At 33.7% G+C, this 6,000-nt stretch overlaps 1 long non-coding RNA gene across 2 annotated transcripts in view; it reads left to right on the forward strand.

The window, feature by feature from the left end:
* The window catches only part of LOC108365243 (uncharacterized), an 80,360-nt gene extending 74,803 nt beyond the window's left edge, over nucleotides 1–5,557 (forward strand). For both annotated transcript variants that reach the window (XR_001847895.1, XR_001847896.1), the window contains exons 5-6: nucleotides 5,306–5,339; nucleotides 5,547–5,557. This is a non-coding gene — a long non-coding RNA (uncharacterized LOC108365243). The remainder of the gene's footprint in view (nucleotides 1–5,305; nucleotides 5,340–5,546) is intronic.
* Nucleotides 5,558–6,000: the final 443 nt, after the last annotated feature.

Below are 6,000 nucleotides of genomic sequence, written 5' to 3' on the forward strand. Positions count from 1 at the left end.
TTCCTCTCTTCTTTGACCTTACTTTCTTTGCAGACAGCCTCAACTTCTACTAAGCCTTAGCCCTATTCGCGGTTGGTCCAAACACAATCAGGGAAAGTCTCAGAAAGGAGAAAATCGGCATGAGAGATTAGCGAACCACCACAGTCTTTCGGCGGGTCAAGTAGGCTTCTTACTAACCTCTCCAAAGAAAAATTCATTATGGCATGAAAGAAGTGTTGTGAAGAGTGGTAGCACTATGAATTTAGTTTTTGTAGCTTAGGAGCACTTTGATACCACATAGCGCCTGGCAAGAATCGAAAGCCACTGTGCAAAATTCGAACGACTTTAATGACCATCCGAAATCAAAATGAAGCGTCAACAAATAATTTTGCGCACGCGTAGTTACTTATTGTTTATGCGAAATTTAAAAAAAAAAAACTTTTTATTAGTATTCCCTGTAGCTAAAACATCATCAACGCGTTCACCACGGTCACCCTCTTTGCGGCAACTGCGACGCTACGTGAGCTGAATTGAGGTTAATTGACGTTTTGCATAACTACAAATTGAGTGCACAAATTGAGTTTGTCAAAATATATAACAAGTTTTGTTTTAGTATTCTGGCGTCTCTTCTCTTTTGCCGTCATCGCTTCAAATTCAAATGTTAACTTGATGATTCAGAGCAATTCGAATATGCTGGCGAATTGTAATTTATGAAGGGATGCCAAGGGCAATGAACGCTTACGACAGCGAAATCGAATAGTCAGCGAATAAAAACTTTGAAATGTAATAAATTTTTATGGAGTCGATAATTTGCAGAAATGTGTACGGCATTAAAAGCAATTTCGTTGATCATAAATCAAAGTGACAGAATGAGAAACTTATACAAAGCAAAGTATTTATGATAAATTTGTATCTTTTGAAGTGAAATGAATTTTAATGGGAATATGTACTTTATATCGAGCCCCAACGGCCAAAATAACGTAAGCGAAATGTTTTTGAAAATTATTTTTACGATTCAGAAATATTTCAAAGCATCTAGAGTTGTCGCTTACGTTATTTTGGCGGTTAGGGCTCGATATGTATTTACAATATGTTGCAATTTAATTATTTGAGATGACTTAAAAGTCAAAGTCAGCAAGGTTTTTTTTTTTAAATTTGAAAGCCTTATATGAATTCGCCTTGACCACTGCTAAATTCTTTAGCATCTATATGTAATACGCGCACCGTTCGCTAGATTTAAAAAAAAATGGGGGGTCAAATTAAAGCGCTTGGCCTGTAGATGTGCAAACTGGTTTTAGTTTTTCGCAAAGAGTTGCCACCTATTATGCTATCAGAACAGTCCTTATTGTTTTACTTTTCCACTGTTAAAGTTGGATTTTTCTTAAATTTTTTAATAAAACAAAACAAAAAATCTGGAGTTATTATTTAATTTCTCAGAAACTATCGAGCCAATCGTAAAGTGATTTATTCTTGGAAAATTTCATTGGCTTTCATTTGCCGTATTTGGTACTACGATTGTTCAATTGTTTCGTAAGAGATAAGTGATCAAGTGGACCCACTCTCTTTTAAGCGTAATAACCGAGCAATTCTACATCGGCATTGGACTAAAATTTGTGATCGTGAGAATTATGCAAAAGATGACCTTCGGCCTTGGATACTTTTTTTTTTATCAGACTTGTATAGGAGAGCTCTTTTAATATTTTATTTGTAATATTATACCTAAGGCCTGTACAAATTTTGGTTTCTGTGCTAATCTCAATATTTGAAGGTCTCCTCCCCAGAGAAAATTTGAATCAAAGATTAGCTATTTTCGGGAAATATGGTAGCCCAGCTTACGAGGGAACTAACAGTACTATCTTAGCTCTTGAATCAGGTTCGAATCATAGGGTTAAGATAGCCTAGTTAAAGGCCGTATAAATACTTCTTCTTATTGAGGTTTACAAGTTCACAGAAATATACAACACAGAATAAAGATCAAGTTAATTTCATTAGCAAATCTAACAAATATTGAAGAAAAAATCATTACAAAACAAAGTCGAAAACCTGATATTGCCTACTTCAACGATCTTAAAAAAAAGACACATGAAAAAAGCAAAAAAAAAAAAGTAAAAGCATAAAACCACGTCTACTTGTAAATCACAGTTCTGTTGCACAACAAAATCAAGGTTAACACGTACGACCTCTTTCTAGGACAACAACAGCTGCGACAGCGGCAGTAGCGGCGACAACAGCGCGAGTTGGGGTACAATCGAATGAACTATGTACTCAACGAACGAACGCTTGGTGTAATAAAGCTGCCTAGAATAAATCACAATTTCGTGTCAAATGCAATTAGAGCGCAGAAATAACAAAAAATGCACGATAAATTAAATTTATGCAAAAACAATAATAATAACATAAGGAAATCGTTAAAGAAAAGTGGAAAAGTTTTCAATGAAACTGTAGGAAAAGTGAAAGAATAAATAAAATCGTTTGCCAATACAACACGAACTCGATTAAAGGAGAAAGGAAGCTAAAGAACAATAAACCGCAAGAGTGTTGAAATTACCGTTGCTGACAGCAAACGAACCACACATTCACGCTTTCCATTTTTTACTGCATCATTTAAAGTATTTCTTATTATGCACCCAGCCAACAAATGTGCTATGTCCGGACTGACCACCTGCAATTCAACAATCAGCCGCCACTTAAGCAAATCATTGTTGGCTTATGTAAATGTATAGACCACAATGCATTTGAGCGAAGCTATAACAAAAAATTTGTACGTACGTAAGCACATACATATATACATATGTAAAAGAAAAAGTTAAACTTACAATCAGCTAATCAACAGCAATTTAAACACTTGCAACACAACTTTTTATTGTACTTGCATGTGCATACATATACATACATATATGCATTTTGTATAGCATAGAATTTTTTCGTCGATATCGCTACGACCGTGACTTGACTGACATCTTAGCCACCCCACTGGTTAGCTATTAAAGAATTAAACCAAGGCGCCAACAAAAACATGATTTACAACTTTTCATTCTCTAATGAACCCAAAGTTCTATTTTATTATTTATGTATGTATTTGGTTTCTTTTGGCATTTAGGCCACAGAGAGTTGTTGCTGTTCTTTTGGTTTTCATTACAACTTTTCAATTCCCATTGTACCTTTTTGACTTTTAATTACAACAAATTGCTCTTTGGCATATTTATATACTTACACACTGCAAAAAAATTCTAGAAAACGATATGCATGCATTGTTGTCTTTAGGTCTCGGTGTGCCTTTTAATTCGTTCGTCAAGCAATGCTTTCTAAAGTTGAGTTGTGCTAATTTTTTTGCTGATCTAAAAAAAATCAAATCAGAAAGTAAATTTCATTACTCGCCCATTTTGTTTAAGTCACTTCAAAGTTAGGGCAAAGGTTTTAAATACATACATTTATGGAAGTCTAACACTGCACTATGGGAACGATGCTCATATTTTTGGCATAAATACCAATTTTTTTGGTCTTGTATTTTAAAATTTAACTTATTTCCTAAATCTTCATATCCCAATTAGTAAAAAACTTATTAAAATTCAATCCTGATGGCAATACTTTTTCATTAGAGTGCTTTCAAAGTCAACTGATTGAAATTTCCATTGTCGTAGAAGAATTTAGAGAAAATATTCCTTAACTTTAAGTTCTTGGTGTTTGAAAAGTTTAAATGTTTAAAAAGTGTTACTATGGAAAACATTAGTCCAGATATGTAGAATAATGATTTGATGGCCCCTTAATTTTTATCGCGTTTTGTTGTCCGATTGCGTATTTAGCCATGCATGCGTGGGAGCAGTTAAAATGCGAGAACTCTTTTCAGAAGTCAAAAGTTTGCGAAACAAGTTTCAAGAGTGTCATATGATATAGTGCTTCGAGCCGAACAAAATTTGGTAGGTCAACTCAAAACTCTATAGTATTTTTGGCTGGTATCTTAATATTTAGACTCTATGCCAAAAAAATCAATAGCGCTTTTTTGAGTTTTTAATATTGTTTTTCAATGTCAAGTTTATGAAAAATGTAGATAATGTAAGATGAACTAAACTAAAACACAGCTAATACAATAAAAACAAACTAACTGCTTATAGCAATTCATTTTACTGTACAGTCTTATACAAATGTATATCTCTTTACAAATACATACATACATGCATATTTTTATTATTATTATTACGTCAGGGATACTCGCGCTGCGACCTAAGAAGATCTACTATGTTAAATCCTAATTGTAATCATTTCAAGCTAGGGCTATTTAAAAGCGAAACACTTTGAACGGTTCCAAATTTCTGATTGAGAAGACAATCATTCTCCAAGGTGTATCAGTCTGCTATTCAAGATACGTAGGCAGTCACATAGAATATGCTCTGAGGCTTCCTCCACCAGCCCACAACACCTGCGGTCCGTCTCGACAGAAAGCCCCATTTCATTCGAATAGTACATTAACTTGCCGTGTGGAGTCTTTCGGAGTTCCTCCAGGAAGGAGTTATGAATCTCTGTGATTGTCTTATTCCTTGCGACTTCCGCCAGTGGGCAGCAATCTGAGATTCTTCCCAACTCCTAAGTAGTTCTGCAGTGTACTCTTCTTTAGATGTACCGCAGAACGGCTGGGGACCATGCAGGCCCATTTGAGTTCCACACTTTGCGAGACAGTCAGCACTTGCGTTGCCTTCAAACCTTTCATGTCCCAGAACCCACCACAGAGCTACGCAATTGTGGGCTCCCAGGTGTTTCAAAAGAGTTTTACAGCTGTTCACAGGCCTTGATGCCATTTTAAAAGTCTAAGGGCCGGTTTTCAACTTATTTAGCTCTAATTTTAATAATTGCATTTTTCCTGGGATACGAAAATGTCAAACCCAAGGTTGATATGTACGGGGAGGCATTGGTATTATTGAAGTAATTAAAAAAAAAAATTTATTTTAAATCGAAAATAAGAGCTATTTAAATATATTAAATTCAGTTTGGAAAATAAATGAAAACCTCATAAATATCTTTGTGTAATACAAACCACTGGAAATATGTAATTTTAAAATTCTGTCCAATCATATCACTCTAACGAACAGTGCAGATTATTGTTATTTGAGAATATCAAGCAACGCTTGATTGTCTATTGTAATTTAAAATCCTTAAATTTATTTTTTTTTTTTTTTGATAATATTTGCAAGCATATTTACCAGTGTTTTAGACTAAAATAGATTTCAAGTGATTTTGAAAAATTTATTGGAGATACAAATGCCGATTTTTTAATTATTTTAATCTCTTTTAGTACTCTGACTAACTTTGCACATTTTTTATTTCTTTTCAGAACTTTAATAAATATACGAGTGCAATCTGAGAAGGTAAGCCAACAACTTAAATAAACCTAAAACGTGTTTATACTTCTCGCTTTTTCATTAATTACGCACTTTCAAACTTAATACGGTGCATGAGTAGGTTGCTTGTATTTGTTGCTTGTTAGGCAGATCCCTCTTCAAATAGATCAAAACTAGTACTACTCGCATTTTACTGTACAAATTCACTCTGAACTAGTCGCAATTTTAACAAAGATATACAAATACGTTGATGTGTGACTACCCTGCAGAAAGAAATTATCAATTGATAAAAAATAACCTACTTGTAGTTAGCTTTTTTTCGGGATTTCCATAAAATATGTAACTTGTAGTTAGCTACAAAAAGTTAACTTGAAACAAGTGGACAAGAAATGCAGGAGTAAAGCTAGAGATTGTTTTCTTTAAACGCGTTTCTATTTAAATATCCTGCACTTCGCAAATACTTTTTCGAATTGAGGGCAAATAAAAGGAAGATCGAAGTTTCATATTATCATTTTGAAGTTATGTGTGACGGAGTTCGAATATGGGACCACCTACAGCAGAATATGTAAAAAAATTTGAAATGTGATAAAATAAATAAAGTAAATAAATAAAAAATAAATAAAAAAGTTAATAAAAATTTTTTTGTTTTTTTCTATTGATATTTTATGCCCAAAATTAGTTAGTTATA

This window comes from Rhagoletis zephyria, unplaced genomic scaffold (assembly GCF_001687245.7).
Source record: "Rhagoletis zephyria isolate East Lansing unplaced genomic scaffold, Rhagoletis_zephyria_1.1 Rzeph_scaffold_01814, whole genome shotgun sequence".
NCBI classification, from domain to species: domain Eukaryota; kingdom Metazoa; phylum Arthropoda; class Insecta; order Diptera; family Tephritidae; genus Rhagoletis; species Rhagoletis zephyria.